Consider the following 16,648-nt stretch of genomic DNA (forward strand, 5'->3'; position numbering starts at 1 on the left):
GTCGCCACACTACCAGAAGGATGTGGAGGCTTTAGAGAGGGTGCAGAAGAGATTTACCAGAATGTTGCCTGGTATGGAGGGCATTAGCTATGAGGAGCGATTGAATAAACTCGGTTTGTTCTCACTGGAACGAAGGAGGTTGAGGGGAGACCTGATGGAGGTATACAAAATTATGAGGGGCATAGACAGAGTGGATAGTCAGAGGCTTTTCCCCAGGGTAGAGGGGTCAATTACTAGGGGGCATAGGTTTAAGGTGAGAGGGGCAAAGTTTAGAGTAGATGTACGAGGCAAGTTTTTTACGCAGAGGGTAGTGGGTGCCTGGAACTCGCTACCGGAGGAGGTGGTGGAAGCAGGGATGATAGGGACATTTAAGGGGCATCTTGACAAATATATGAATAGGATGGGAATAGAAGGATACGGACCCAGGAAGTGTAGAAGATTGTAGTTTAGTCGGGCAGCATGGTCGGCACGGGCTTGGAGGGCCGAAGGGCCTGTTCCTGTGCTGTACATTTCTTTGTTCTTTGTTCTTTGTCTTGTGGCCATCGACTTTCACCGTCGTTGTCGCGGTTGTGAGGTTGTGTGGCCGGGACTGGTCGAGCGTGATGGAGGCGAGCTGCGGCTGGTGTTGGTGAGCGATGAGCGGCTCGATGAGGTGCCTGACGAGCAGGGGTCCTGAGGCGCCGTCCAAAATGGCACTGAAGATGACGGCGCCCAAGGGGCGCACATGGCGGATGGCGTTAAAGATTGCGGCGCCCACGGGCCACACGAGGTCTGATGGGGGGAAGATGGCGGCCCCATGGGCCGCACGTGGGTTGCGGGGATGAAAATGGCGGCACCCACGGGTCGCACGTGGGGGGTGCAGGAACAATGGGCCTGGATACAGCGGCGATCGACCGGGCCTGGCACACTGCAGCGAAATGCCCCTTCTTCCTGTAGATCTTGCAGATTGCACTCCGCGCCGGGCAGCGCTGCCGGGGGTGCTTTGTCTTCCCGCAGAAGTAGCACTTGGGCTCCCCGGGGTTTGCTGGCTGCAGCGTGACGCAGGCTTGGGGTTGGCTGGGGGCGGTCGCTGGTGGGGCCCACGATTTCCATGAGGGGGGCGCTGTGCGGTCAGGGGCGTACGTTTGTACATTACGGGAGGCTACCGTTAGTGAGGTCGCGAGTTGCTTGGTCGCCGTGAGGTCGAGCGTGCCCCCTTCTAAGAGGCGCTGGCGGATGGACCCTATGCCCGTAACGAAAGCGTCCCTGATTAGGAGTTTGGTACGTTCAACGGCCGAAACTGCCTGGCAATCACAGTTCCTCACCAGGACGTGCAGGGCACGCCAGAAATCGTCCAATGACTCACCGGGGAGTTGGTGCCGCGTGGACAGGAGGTGCCTGGCGTAGAGTTTGTTGATCGGCCGGGTGTAGTTCTCTTTCAGAAGCGCCATGGCCTCAGTGTAGTTGGGCACATCCCGTATAAGGGGAAAAATATCGGAGCTCAACTGTGTGTACAGGATCTGGAGTTTCTGTGCTTCCGAGGGTGATTCTGTCGCTGCTCCGATGTAGGCTTCAAAGCAATCTAGCCAGTGGTCGAAGGCCGACGTGGCATTGTCTGCTTGAGGGTGCAGCTGTAGGCGATCTGGCTTGATGCGTCGTTCCATCGCTGTAAAATCTCTGTGTAATAAATTGATGCACGATCAATTACGATGAGACGAGAGTAGAGAGTAATCGAGGCTTTATTACATAGAGATGTGTGGCATCCTACAGCTGCTGCCGAAATGGCTGCAGCTCGGAGAGCACACACATTGATACTCCGCCTACTGGGCTGAGCCAGCAGGCAAGGATCTACCCCCGTACCTGTAGTACAGGGGCCTTACCGTATTACTTCTCATATACGTAATATATACAACAGTGGTGACTACCACACACGCTCATATTGTTTATCGTGTAGCATCACTGCAGTGCAAAAGGAGACTGTGGTAGTATGCATTAGGGGTCATGTGGGACTGTGAAGCCGTGATGTCATTGGCTGACAGATCCCGGGTCCTGGTTGGCTGTTGACCTCTAGCTCTGCCCTGAAGGCGGAGTATAAGAACCAGGGGTTCTCCCCCGCAGGCCAGTCTGTTACTGAACTGCGGGGAACAAGTCACGCTTAATAAAGCCTCATCGACTTCCTCTCTATTCGTCTCTCGTGAGTCTTTGTGCGCTACAGAGACCATCAGGCTCATCGAGTCTGCACAAACCCTTTGAAACCGCACCCTACCTTGGCCCACTCCCCTGCCCTATCCGCGTAAGCCCCATTGGTCATGGCCAAGCCACCTCACCTGCACATCTTTGGACTGCAGGAGGAAACCGGAGCACCCGGAGGAAACCCACGCACACACGGGGAGAACGTGCAAACTTCACACAGACAGTCACCCGAGGCCAGAATTGAACCCGGGACCTGGCGCTGTGAGGCAGCAGTGCTACCCACTGTGCCACACACAGACACATCACTCACGCACTCACACACATACGCTCACACACACACACACTCACACATACACACACCCACATATACACAGACAGAAACTAACCCACACATGCACTCACTTACACATGCACACACTCACGCTCACACACACTTACTCACACACACAGTCATCCGCACACACACACTCATTCACTCACACACACTCACACTCACAATGCACACACAAGCACACACATTCACACACGCACACACTCACTCACATACACATCCTCACTCACTCACATACACTCACTCACACTGACACTCACTCATACACTTACTAACATACGCACACACTCTCACATGCACACACTCACATGCACACGCACACTCACACGCTCACGCACAGGCACTCACTCACACACGCACTCACTCTCACATGACACACTCATATGCACACGCACACACACTCACTCACATACTCTCTCACATATGCACATACTCACACACTCACTCACACACACACTCACACACTCACTCACACACACACTCACACACACACTCACACTCACACACTCACTCACACACTCACTCACACACTCACTCACACACTCACTCACACACACACTCACACACACACACTCACACACTCACACTCACACACACTCACTCGCACACTCACTCACACACTCACACACACACTCACACTCACTCACACACTCACACACTCACTCACACACTCACTCACACTCACTCACACACTCACTCACACACTCACATACATACTCACTCACACACTCACTCACACACACACTCACTCACACACACACACTCACACACTCACTCACACACTCACTCACACACTCACACACACTCACACACACACTCACACACACTCACTCACTCACACACACACTCACTCACACTCACACACACACTCACTCACACTCACACACACACACACACACACACACACACTCACTCAGATTCACTAATGCAGGAAATGTACCCACCACTTCTTAACCTAGTCAACTTGTGACTCCAGACCCACTGCAAAATGGTTAAGTCTGAAATGCCATCTTCAATGGCCCAGCAAACCACTCAGGTGTTTAAAAGAAGACTAAAACGAATTAAACTGGTCGGGCCAGCCAGCATCGGTCATGACACTGGAAACACCAATGGCAAACCCAGCCCTCCTTATCAGCATCTGGGGACTTGTGCCAAAGTTAGGAGAGCTGACTCACAATCTAGTCAAGCACCAGCCTGACATAGTTAGCACCATGGCTTCACTGTGCCAGGGTCCCAGGTTCGATTCCGGCTTGGGTCACTGTCTGTGCGGAGTCTGCACATCCTCCCCGTGTGTGCGTGGGTTTCCTCCGGGTGCTCCGGTTTCCTCCCACAGTCCAAAGATGTGCAGGTTAGGTGGATTGGCCATGCTAAATTGCCCTTAGGTTAGATAGGGTGCAGGGTTACGGGGATAAGGTGGAGGTGTGGGCTTAAGTAGGATGCTTCTTCCAAGAGTCGGTGCAGGCACGATGGGCCGAATGCCCTCCTTCTGCGCTGTAAATTCTATGATACTCACAAAATCATACCCTACAGATAATGGGCGTCATTCTCCGACCCCCCGCCGGGTTGGAGAATCGCCGGGGGCTGCCGTGAATCCCGCCCCCGCCGGTTGCCGAAGTCTCCGGCACCGGATATTTGGCGAGGGCGGGAATCGGGCCGCGCCGGTTGGCGGGCACCCCGCTGGATTCTCCGGCCCGGATGGGTCGAAGTCCCGCCGATAAATTGCCTGTCCCGCCGGCGTGGATTAAACCACCTTTTGAACGGCGGGACAAGGCGGCGTGGGCGGGCTCTGGGGTTCTGGGGGGGGCGCGGGACGATCTGGCCCCGGGGGGTGCCCCCACGGTGGCCTGGCCTGCGATCGGGGCCCACCGATCCGCGGGCGGGCCTGTGCCGTGGGGGCACTCTTTCCCTTCCGCCTCCACCACGGTCTCCACCATGGCGGAGGCAGAAGAGACTCCCTCCACTGCGCATGCGCGGGAAACTGTCAGCGCCGTCCCGAGATGTAATTTCCGCGCCAGCTGGCGGGGCAACAAAGGCCGTTTCCCCCAGCTGGCGGGGCGGAAATTCCTCCGGCGTCGGCCTAGCCCCTCAATGTTGGGGCTCAGCCTCCAAAGATGCGGAGCATTCTGCACCTTTGAGGCGGCGCGATGCCCGTCTGATTGGCGCCGTTTTGGGCGCCAGTCGGCGGCCATCGCGCCGTTTCGGGAGAATTTCGCCCCATGTCCCAGACACCACTATCACCATTCCTGGGTAAGTCCTGTCTCACTGTGGTGGCACAGTGGTACACAGTCGGGAGGGAGTTACTCTGGGAGTCCTCAACATCGACTCTGAACACCATGATGTCTCAAGACACCAGGTCAAACATGGGCAAGGAAATCTCCTGCTGATTACCACATGCTGTCCTGTACCAGCTGATCAATCAGTACTCCTCTACATTGAAAATCACTTGGGTGAAGCACTGAGGGTGACAAGGGCACGGAATATGCTCTGGGTGGGGGACTTCAATGTCCACCACCAAGACTGGCTCGGTCGTACCACCACAGATAGAGCTGGCTGGGTCCTAAAAGACATAGCTGCTCGACTGGGACTGCAGCAGGTGGTGAGGAAACGAACAAGAGGGCAAAACATACTTGACCTCGTCCTCACCAATCTGCCTGCTGCAGATGCATCTGTCCATGACAGTGGTAGAAGTGACCACCGCACAGTTCTTGTGGAGACAAAGTCCCGGCTTCACATTGAGGATACCCTCCATCGTGTTAACAAAGAACAAACAAAGAAATGTACAGCACAGGAACAGGCCCTTCGGCCCTCCAAGCCCGTGCCGACCATGCTGCCCGACTAAACTACAATCTTCTACACTTCCTGGGTCCGTATCCCTCTATTCCCATCCTATTCATGTATTTGTCAAGATGCCCCTTAAATGTCACTATCGTCCCTGCTTCCACCACCTCCTCCGGTAGCGAGTTCCAGGCACCCACTGCCCTCTGCGTAAAAAACTTGCCTCGTACATCTACTCTAAACCTTGCCCCTCTCACCTTAAACCTATGCCCCCTAGTAATTGACCCCTCTACCCTGGGGAAAAGCCTCTGACTATCCTCCTGACTATCTGGTGTTGTGCGGCAGTACCACTGTGCTAAATGGGACAGACTTCAAACAGGTCTAGCAACTCAAGACTAGACACCCATGAGGTGCTGTGGGCCATCAGCAGCAGCAGAATTGTATTGACCACAATCTGCAACCTCATGGACCGGCATATCCCCCACTCTACCATTATGACCAAGCCAGGGGATCAACCCTGGTTCAATGAAGAGTGCAGGAGAGCATGTCATGAGCAACATCAGGTACACCGTAAAATGAGGTGGCGACCTGGTGAAGCTACAACACAGGACTACTTGTGTGCCAAACAGCATAAGCAGCAAGGAATAGGCAGAGCTCAGCAATTCCACAACAAACACATCAGACCTAAGCTCTGCGGTCCTGCCACATCTGGCCGTGGTGGACAATCAAACAACACACTGGAGAAGGAGGTTCCACAAATATCCCCATCCTCAACGATGGAGGAACCTAGTACATCTGTGCAAAAGACAAGGCTGAGGCATTCACAACAATCTTGAATCGGGGCGAGATTCTCCGACCCCCCGCTGGGTCGGAGAATCGCCGGGGGCTGGCGTGAATCCCGCCCCCGCTGGTTGCCGAAGTCTCCGGCACCGGATATTCGGCGGGGGTGGGAATCGCGCCGCGCCGTTTGGCGGGCCCCCCCACGCGATTCTCCGGCCCGGATGGGCCGAAGTCCCGCCACTAAAATGCCTGTCCCACCGGCGTAAATTAAACCACCTACCTTACCGGCGGGACAAGGCGGCGCGGGCGGGCTCCGGGGTCCTGGGGGGGGGCGCAGGGCGATCTGGCCCCGGGGGTGCCCCCACGGTGGCCTGGCCCGCGATCGGGGTCCACCGATCCGCGGGCGGGCCTGTGCCGTGGGGGCACTGTTTCCCTTCCGCCTCCGCCACGGTCTCCACCATGGCAGAGGCAGAAGAGACTCCCTCCACTGCGCATGCGCGGGAATGCCGTCAGCGGCCGCTAACGCTCCCGCGCATGCGCCGCCCGGAGATGTAATTTCCGTGCCAGCTGGCGGGGCACCAAAGGCCTTTTCCGCCAGCTGGCAGGGCGGAAATTCGTCCGGTGCCGACCTAGCCCCTTAAGGTTGGGGCTCGGCCCCCAAAGATGCGGAGCATTCCGCACCTTTGGGGCGGCGCGATGCCCGACTGATTTGCGCCGTTTTGGGCGCCAGTCGGCGGACATCGCGCCGTTTCCGGAGAATTTCGCCCCAGACGTGCTGAGTGATTGATCCATCTTGGTCTCCTCTGGAGGAGCCTAGCATCACAGATGTCAGTTGTGGCCACCTAAAATGGCATCCAGCAAGGGATGCTGGGAAAAGTGGTCAAGGGTATGGACAAGCAGGCTGCAGAACAGATCAAAGTTGCAGCCCAGGCTTTGCAGACTTCAAAAGATTTCACAGGTTGTTGCGAACGACATAAGCAAAAGGCCATCCCCAGGCCACCCCAGGATGAATAGAACTGTCCTGTTAATCACACTTGTTGACCAGACACAATGGCACCTAACTTTCTTATTTGGAAGGCCTACATGTTTCCAGCATCTTCAGGCATGGCCACTGAGCGTCTCCCCGAAAATTGATGTGGCAGTCCCTGATCGGACTTGATTGATCAGGCTGATCGAGCCCTGATCGATTGATTGACAAATGACCCAGAGACCGCCCACCAAATGAGTCATGAAATTCAAACACCATAAAAGTCACTGCACGGATTCATTCTTTCTCTGGAGCAGCAGTAACTAACAACGGTGGACCGGCCGACAAAGGAGACCATCCACACTACCAACAGAAGGAAGACCAGAGCCAGAAGAGAACCAGATTCATAACCAACTAACATTCATAACCTACAAGACCGCAACTACAGATAACAGGCTTGTAACTGCCTCACACTTGTCAGTCAATGCCAAGTTAATGTAAGATCTTGGAACTATTGGGATATAGTGTAACCTATAATTGGGAGTCTGTGATTGAATAACCATAACCATTGTATGCGTGTGAATAAACATTGTTCTGTTTTATAAACTGAGTCTCATAGTCACTTGTCCACCGTATACGGGTTAAGACACACTGTGGTTTAGACAGGCGTAACACAGTCTTCAGCCAATTCAATTCACACCATGTGATATTAAGAAATAGTTGAAGGCACTGGATACTGAAAAGAGGAGGCCAGAGGAGAGATGAGAGGGACTGCCTTTGACATCAAGGCTGTATTTGACTGAGTATGGCATCAAGGTTGCCAATTGTTTACAATTTATATAGATAATCTGGAGTTGGCGACCAAGTGTAATGTATCAAAGCTCCCATGTGACACGAAGGTGCATGGTCGAGCAAAGTGTGTAGAAGACACTGAAAGTATGCAGAAGGATATAGATAGTTTAAGTGAGTGGGCAAGGGTCTGGCAGATGGAGTACAATGTTGATAAATGTGAGGTCATCCATTTTGGAATGACAGCAAAACGGACTATTATTTAAATGAGAAGAAATTGCAGCAGGGTGTTTATGTGCATGAATTGCAAAACGTTGGTTTGCAGGTGCAGCAGGTATTAAGAAGTCAAATGGAATTTTGTCTTCATTGCGAGAGGGATGGAATTTAAAAACAAGGAGGTTATGTTGCAGCTGTACAGGGTGCTGGTGAGGCCACACGTGGAGTGTCTTGTACAGTTTTGGTCTTCTTACTTGAGAAAGAATGTACTGGCACTGGAGGGGATGCAGAGGAGATTCACTAGTTTGATTCTGGAGTTGAGAGGAGAGACTAAGTAGACTGGGACTATACTCATTGGAATTTAGAATAAAGAGGGGGATCTTTATATCAAATTATGAAGGGAATAGATCGGATAGAAGCAGGGATGTTGTTTCCACTGGCGGGTGAAACTATAGCTAGGGGGCATAGCCTCAAAATAAGGGGGAGCAGACTTAGGACTGAGTTGAGGAGGAACTTCTTCACCAAAAGAGTTGTGAATCTTGGAATTGTCTGCCCAGTGAAGTCGTTGAGGCTACTTCGTTGGATGTTTTTAAGGCAAAGGTAGATAGATTTTTGAACAGTAAAGAAACTAAGGGTTATGGTGAGCAGGTGGGTAAGTGGAGCTGAGTCCACAAAAAGATCAGCCATGATCTGACTGAATGGTGGAGCAGGCTCGAGGGGCCAGATGGCCTATTCCTGCTCCTAATTCTTAAGGAGCCCAGCTAAACTGGAGTCAATGGGAACCAAGGGGAAAACCCTCCACTGGTAGAAGTCAAAACTGGCACAAAGGAAGATGGTTGTGGTGGTTGGAGATTAATCATCTCAGCTCCAGGGCATCACTGCAGGAGTTCCTCAGGGTAGTATCCGAGGTACAACCATCGTCAGCTGCTTCATCAATAACCTCCCTTCTATCATAAGGTTGGAAGTGGAGATGTTGACAGATGACTGCACAATGTACAGCACCATTCACGACTCGTCAGATACTGAAGCAAATGCAGCAAGGCCTGGACAATATCCAGGCTTGGGCTGACAAGTCGAAAGTTACACTCGCGCCACACAAGTGCAAGGCAATGACCATCTCCTACTAGAGAGGATCTAGCCATGACCCTTGACATTCAATGGCATTACCATCACTGAATCCTCCACCATCAAAACCCTGGGGGTTACCATTGACTAGAAACTGAACTGGACTAGCTATATTAATATTGTGGCTACAAGAGCAAGTCAGGGGGAGGAATCCTGACTCCCTAAAACCTTTCCACCATCTACAGGGCACCAATCAGGGGTGTAATGGAATACTCTCCACTTGCCTGGATGAGTGCAGCTCCAACAACACTCAAGAAACTCAACACCATCCAGGACAAAGAAGCCCCATTTGACTGGCACCACTTCCACAAATATTTTCTCCCTCCTATTCATTGACTACAGCTCCGCCTTCAACACCTTAATCCCAGCCAAGCTCATATCAAAGCTCCAAAACCTAGGACTTGGCTCCTCCCTGGGCAACTGGATCATTGACGTTCTGACCCATAGACCACAATCAGTAAGGATAAACACCTCCTCCACGATAGTCCTCAATTCTGGGGCCCTGCAAGGCTGCGTACTTAGCCGCCGACTATACTCCCTATACACACATGATTGTGTGGCTCCAACTCCATCTACCAGTTTTCTGATGACACAACTTGGTGGGTTGGATCTCAAACAACAATGAGTCCGAGTACAGGAGGGAGATAGAGAGCCTAGTGGTGTGGGGCAGCGACAACAATCTCTCCCAATGTCAGCAAAACTAAGGAGCTGACCAACGACTTCAGGAAGCTAAGTGTCGTACACTGCCCGTCTGCATCAATGGTGCCGAGGTGGAGATGATTGACAGCTTCAAATTCCTAGGTGTGCACATCACCAACTATTTGTCCTGGTCCACCCATGGCGACACTATGACCAAGAAAGATAACCACGCCTATATTTCCTCAGGAAACTAAGGAAATTCGGCATGTCCACATTGACTCTTACCAATGTTTACAGATGCACCAAAGAAAACATCCTACCTGACTGCATCACAGCCTGGTATGGCAACTGTTCGGGCCAAGGCCGTAAGAAACTACAGAGAATCGCAAATACAGCCCAGTCCATCATGCAAACCCACCTCCCATCCATTGACTCCGTCTACACCACTCCGTCTACACTACACTGCCTTGGGAAAGCGGGCAGCATAATCAAAGACCCCTCGTACCGGGTTATTCTCTCTTCTAACATCTTCCATCAGGCAGGAGATACAAAGTCTGAGAACACGCACTAACAGATTCAAAAATAGCTTCTTCCCCACTGCTACCAGACTCCTGTATGGCCCTCTTATGGACTGAACTGATCTCTCTACGCATCTTCTGTACTGTGTAGCACTACACTCTGCATGCTTCACCCAATGTCTGTGTCGATGTATTTACATTCTGTATCTATCGTATGTCCAATGTTTTTCATGTTTGGAATGGCTGTCTGGGCTGCATGCAGAACAATACTTTTCACTGTACCTCGGTACACGTGACAATAAATCTAAATCTAATCTAATCCACCACAGACGCACTGTGGCAGCCATGTGTATCATCTACAAGAAGCACTGCAGGAACTCACCAAGAGTCCCAGGACTGCACCTTCCAAACCCATGACCACTACCACCTAGAAGGAAAAAGGGAGCAGATACCTGGGAACACCACCACCTGAAGGTTCCCCTCTAAGTAACTTACTGTCCTGACTGGAAATATATTGGCCGTTCCTTCTCGATTGGTGGGTCAGAATCCTGGAACTCCCTCCCTAATAGTACTGTTGGTGTACCCACACCTCAGGGTCTGCAGCAGTTCAGGAAAGCATCTCACCACTGTTATTCCTGTTTGGCCCTCATTGGAACAGGGTCACTTTAAGAATCCGATGACGTGACGTATTAATGACATCATCATCCATTTGCATGGGCAAACAGGCAGTTCATCTTAACAGCCTGTAGAGTAAACGCCTTTCCAATAAAGCGCTTGTACATTTGTACCTTCGTGGTCTGCAAGCCTTTGAAAATACCCCTAAGAAAACTGGCGATGAGGGGGTTGGAACAGGCAACTTCCGGAGAAACAAATAAATAGAGAAAAATCATCAATCCGTGTGCTGGCTTCCGAAAAGATTTAAGAAGCTGACAATTTCCCTACGCCAAGGCTGGCAATGGAGAGGTGCCAAATATCAGTGTGACATTATGCGTAATGTCTGGCACATTAAGAGTTAATGTGATACTTTATTCTACCACCAGATGGAGCTGGGGAGCAGACCAATAAAAGGGAATGTCTCTCAGACTTCTGGGTAGAAGGTGTTTAGGCATAAGACAGATCCGTTGTGTAGTTGAGAGTTCTGCAGTTAGAGATAGCATAGTATAATGTAGTAACCTTATACTTTTGGAATACTTATGAATCTTATTTAGTAGTGTTAATAAATTAGTTTTGTTAGTTAACAAAGCTTGTTGTTCTTTGTTCAACGTTACAAATCCAAGCCATCCAGGTAAAGCAAAACCGAGAACGACACAATCAGTAGCAGCCATTGAAAGAACTGAAATTTAAATGTAGATGTCGGAGGAAACAACATCGAAAAGAAGCTTGTCACGTGCTCTGTCCGGAAAGATCTGGAACAGTACAGGGAGTACTGTGACTGACAAGTACCCTGAAACAATAATTTAGAGATGGGGGTGTTCTAAAACTGGGAAGGAAACAAGTTGAGTTCAGGGATACTTTGTTTGAAAAAAGATGCAAGTTTGTGTTAAATATTTCAAGGCATATGATGCTTGTGCAAGCCCTTTCCATAGTAAAAAATGGGGGAATTTCCTGGTGCCATGATACTGTACGCTGGTAGCACTGACTGGTGGAGCACAGATACGGAAAGATTGGATTATTTTGACCAAGTGAATAAAATTGTTGCAGATATTGTAGTCCCAATTTTCCTGAGTACAATGGGGCGGGAACATTCAATCTCCTGCAAGGTCTGGTGCAGCCACAAGAACCAAGCACATAAACCGACGATGAGATTATAGGGTTATTCTAGGGACACTTGTCACCTGAACCTTTGATCATCGCTGAGAGGCTCAAGTTCCATAAATGTAACCAACAAGAAGTTGAATCAATCACACAGTTTGAAGCTGCTTTGAAGAAATTAGCCGAATAGTGTGAATTTGGAGATGGCTTGAATGACACTATTTGAGACAGACTAGTGTGTGGGTAAGAAGCGATGCTAACCAAAAGAGGTTGTAAACAGAAAGCAACTTAAACCTGACTTTAGAAGTCGCAAACTGTATGGAATTAGCAGCTAAGGAAGCCCAACAATTAAGTTTGAGCACTAGAATCCATGAAAAGTCAGCTGAGACCCGAACACAGGCAGAGGATCAGAATTGCCACTGATGTGGAAAAACTGGGCATGCGGCTGGTGCAAAGATGTAAAATGCAGGAATTTGGTAAAAAGGGACACATACAATACAATATGTTTTGGGGAAAGAAAGAACAAACAAGAACTATAAAAAGCAAAGCAAGAACGAAAGGTGGGATTTTCCATGGGGCAACGGCAAAATCGGGAAAGGCAAATTGGGCGGAGAATCGGTTGTGAAGTCAAAATCGTGGCGCTCTGGGGCCTCGACAATGGCGTCAATACATTCTACTTTGCACACACAGTAAACGGCATTTGCATATCATTAGCGGGCCTGACATGGTATTCCCCGGGGCCTCCGCGATTCTCCGCCTCCAATGGGCCAAATTCCCGATGGCGAGTCTGTGCCACGTCGACCAGCGTCCGGGGAAAGTCACTGACGCCCTCAGCAATGGCCCGCTGTGACTGGGCCATGCTCAGGATAGCCACTGCAATGTCCAGGTGGTCCTGGCACATGACTGCTTGTCAGAGCCCTGTCCGGAACCCCAGCCACCGGCCGCATGGAGTGCCTTGGACATGGTGACCCAAAGCTGAAACCTTCGGCCCCAAGGCCTCCACCCTGGACGCCAATCATGCAATGTTGGCCTGGGTGGCACGCGTGGTCGTCACCACCACCTGCAGGCAGTTCGACTCCTCCAACTGCACCTGCAGGTGCTGGATGTTTGCCGGCACCCCTTCATGTCGTCCCTGACTCTGCAACTGCATCTCCTCTATCGATGGGGCTGCCCTTTCCAGAAACCCCAAACCTGTCAGGGCGGCAGCTAATCCCTGGGGTTGGGCCGTCCTCTATCCGTCCGCCCGCTTGGGGGTACCTACCTCCAACTGCTGCACTGCAGCATGTGTGTAGTGCTCCAGGAGCCTCTTCACTAACATGCCCAACTGAAGATGAGTATCTCTGGGGTGGTGGAGGGTATTGGAGACAGCTGTGACGGGAAATCAGTGTCATCTGTGGACTGATGCTCTGGGGTGTCTCCAGCTGTGGGTAAAGGGTTCCCAGCCATTTTCTTGTCCTCCTCGCTGCTCTCCTCCTTGGGTTGAGGTTGTGGTTGGGGTCGGGGGCTGGGGGCACCAGGGGGGCCCTCCTCATCGACTGGTGATCCTGCAAGACATAAGACAAGACGCGTGATTGGACTGCGGGTTGGGGTGGCGGGTGGTAGTGGTGGGGCACAGTTGGGGGGTTTGTGGGGGTGGTGATGAGGGTGGTAGTGGGGGAATGTGTGTGTAAGGGGGGGTGAAGGCGTGGTGATGGGTGTGGGGGTGGTAATACATTGCCATGAGAGATTGCAACTCAGCGGGGTCTCACTTGCTCGTCCGATGCCGACCTCTGCCTCGGTGACCGCCTTCTCCCTGTGCCCACCGATCAGCTCCAGTGCCCGCTACTCAGCTGTGGTGAGGGGCCGCAGGTTCGGCAGTCCCTGTCCGGCTTTCTCTCCCCTCTCAGTGATTGTGCGCCACCTTCTCCTGGGGGTGGAGGGAGGGGAGACAGAAAATGCACAGTGTTAGACAGTCGGGTGCATGCAGCACAGGGTGTGGGTAGCTGGTCGCCTTCGTGGCCAGGGAGCCTGGCTATGGCTGCTGGTATGGGTGCTGGCAGGTGGTGCAGGATGTGGTTTCGATCGCCCTCCCAGGCGGTGGTGTTACGGGTGTGGGGGTCGGGGGTTAGTGCCAACAGTTCTGCCTACTCACTCTGGCTGCCCTGAGGAGGTTGTGCAGTTTTTTCTTGAACTGCGGTTTTGCCTACGGCGCTCACGGCCCCTCCCACCTGCACACAGTCCCGGTGCATGGTGGTGGATGGCAGCTACCTTCCCGCCACAAGATACAGGCCCGCCTCCCCTCCACTGCGTCAAGTAGGGTCTCCAGCTCAGCGTCCGTGAAACGGGGCACCGCTCTCCTTGCTGCCGTCCCATTGGCTGAGATGAGTGTGTGTGGGAGTGGAGTGCTTATATGCGGCTCCAGCTTATCAGTTTCCCGAGTGCCAATCCTGAATCTGGCGAATCTTTTTCAATCGGTCGCGTATGACACGATGCTGGTTGGAGCCCATTAACGGTTGGTGGATTGATCTGGGAATGACGCCAATTTTTCTGTCGTAGAACACCACTGATTCAATCCCGGCATCAACACTTAGCTTCTGGTTGGACGCCTCCAACTTCACCTGCAGGCGCAGGGTGGTTGTTGACAACTCCTCATGTAGTCCCTCGCTCTGCGACTGCATCTCCACAAGCGATGGGGCTGTCCGTTCCAGAAACCCGAAACCCATCTGGACAGCAGCTAGTCCCAGGGATTGGGCCGCCCTCCGACCGTACGCTCCCTTGGGGGTTCCTACCTCCACCTGGTGTACTGCAGAACGCGTGTGGTGCGCACCGGATAGTGCCCAAGAGACGATTCGAGAAAGTTCCCAACCGAGGTGAGTATCTCTGGGATGGTGGAGGGTGTAGGAGACAGCTGTGTCTGGAAGTCAGTGTCGTTCCCGGACTGGTGCTCCGGGGTGTCTCGGGTTGCTGGTCGAGGGCTCTCAGCGCTGTCTCTTTCCTCTTCCTCGCTGCTATTCGCTTGGGGTTGGGGTCGGGGGCAGGGGGCACCAGAGGGGGCCATCTCATCGCCAGGTAATCCTGCAAGACACAAGACATGATGCATGATGGGATGAGCGGGTTGCAGTGGGGGGTGGTGGTCGAAGGGGCCGTGGAGGGGATGGTGGTTGTGGTAGGATGCAGGGGGGGTGTCGGGGTGTTCTGGGGACGTGGGGGTGGTGACACATGCGCCATGGTGAGCCGCAACTTAGCGGGGTCTCACTTGCTTGCCCGATGCTGACCTCTGCCACTGTGACTGCCCTCTCCCCAGTCCCACCAACCAGGTTCAGTGCCCACTGCTCTGCTGCTCTGTGGGGCTGCAGGCGGCGGTCCCCCTCTGGTCTTTTCTCTCTCCCGGCGGTCGTGAGCTTCCTTCTCCTGGAGGTGGGGAGACAGAAAGCGCAGAGTGTTAGGCAGTTGGGTACATGCTGCACAGGGATGGGTAATTGGTGGCTTTCGTGGCCAGGGCACACGGCCATGGCAGCCAGGGTGGGTGCTGGCAGTAGGTATAGGGTGGAGTGCGTGCACCTTGCGGTCGGGTATGGTAGGGTCACCCTCCCGGTGGGGCGGGGGGTGGATTATGGATGTGTGGGACATAATAATAATCTTTATTGTCACAAGTAGGCTTATATTAACACTGCAATGAAGTTACTGTGAAAACCCCTAGTCGACACACTCCGGCGCCTGTTCAGGTACACAGAGGGAGAATTCAGAATGTCCAAATTACCTAACAGCACGTCTTTTGGGAATTGTGGGAGGAAACCGGAGCACCCGGAAGAAACCCACGCGGACATGGGAAGAAAGTGCAGACTCCGCACAGACAGTGACCCAAGCCGGGAATCGAACCCGGGTCCCTAAGCTGTGAAGCAACAGTGCTAACCACTGTGCTACCGTACCGTCCGTATGGTTTGTTGCCAGGGGCACAGTGCCGCCTACTCACCCACCTGCCTCCAGTTTTTTGCGGCACTGCTGTCCGCTCCTGCCGGTGTTGCCCACGGCGCTCAGGGCATGCGCCACCTGCACCCAGGCCCAGTGTACAGCGGCGGGTGGCACCCTCCTTCCTGCCTCGGGGTAGAGGGCGGCCCGCCTCTCCTCCACGGCATCCAGCATGGTCTCCAGCTCGGTTTCCGTGAACCGGGTTCCGTTCCCCTTGCTACCATCTTGTTGGCTGCGATGGGTGCGTGGGGGGAGTGGAGTGCTAACCTGCTTGTCAGCCTCCTGAGTGTCAATTCCGACACCGGCGAATGGACACTGTTTTAATTGGAATCGATCGCCTTCCAGTTGGCGTCAGTGCTGGCCCATTTTTTAGACACACCGCCGTATCCTCACGCAGTCCTGCGGCTATGAGGCCACCACCGATTCCATGATTCGGGACCAGATAGTTTTTCGGGTCACCTCGGGCACCCTACGCCAGCAGCTCCTCAAAATAAAGAGCCTCACCCTAGCCACCGCCATCGAAGCCTGCGTCCTCCACGAAAACGCGACCAGCCGGTACTCCCAATTCCAGGCGGCCGAATCGGCACAGCAGGGGTCCCACAAGGCCGAGCGGGTCCAGTCAATCGAGTTCCTCCC

Source organism: Scyliorhinus torazame, chromosome 12 (assembly GCF_047496885.1).
Source record: "Scyliorhinus torazame isolate Kashiwa2021f chromosome 12, sScyTor2.1, whole genome shotgun sequence".
Classification (NCBI taxonomy): Eukaryota; Metazoa; Chordata; class Chondrichthyes; order Carcharhiniformes; family Scyliorhinidae; genus Scyliorhinus; species Scyliorhinus torazame.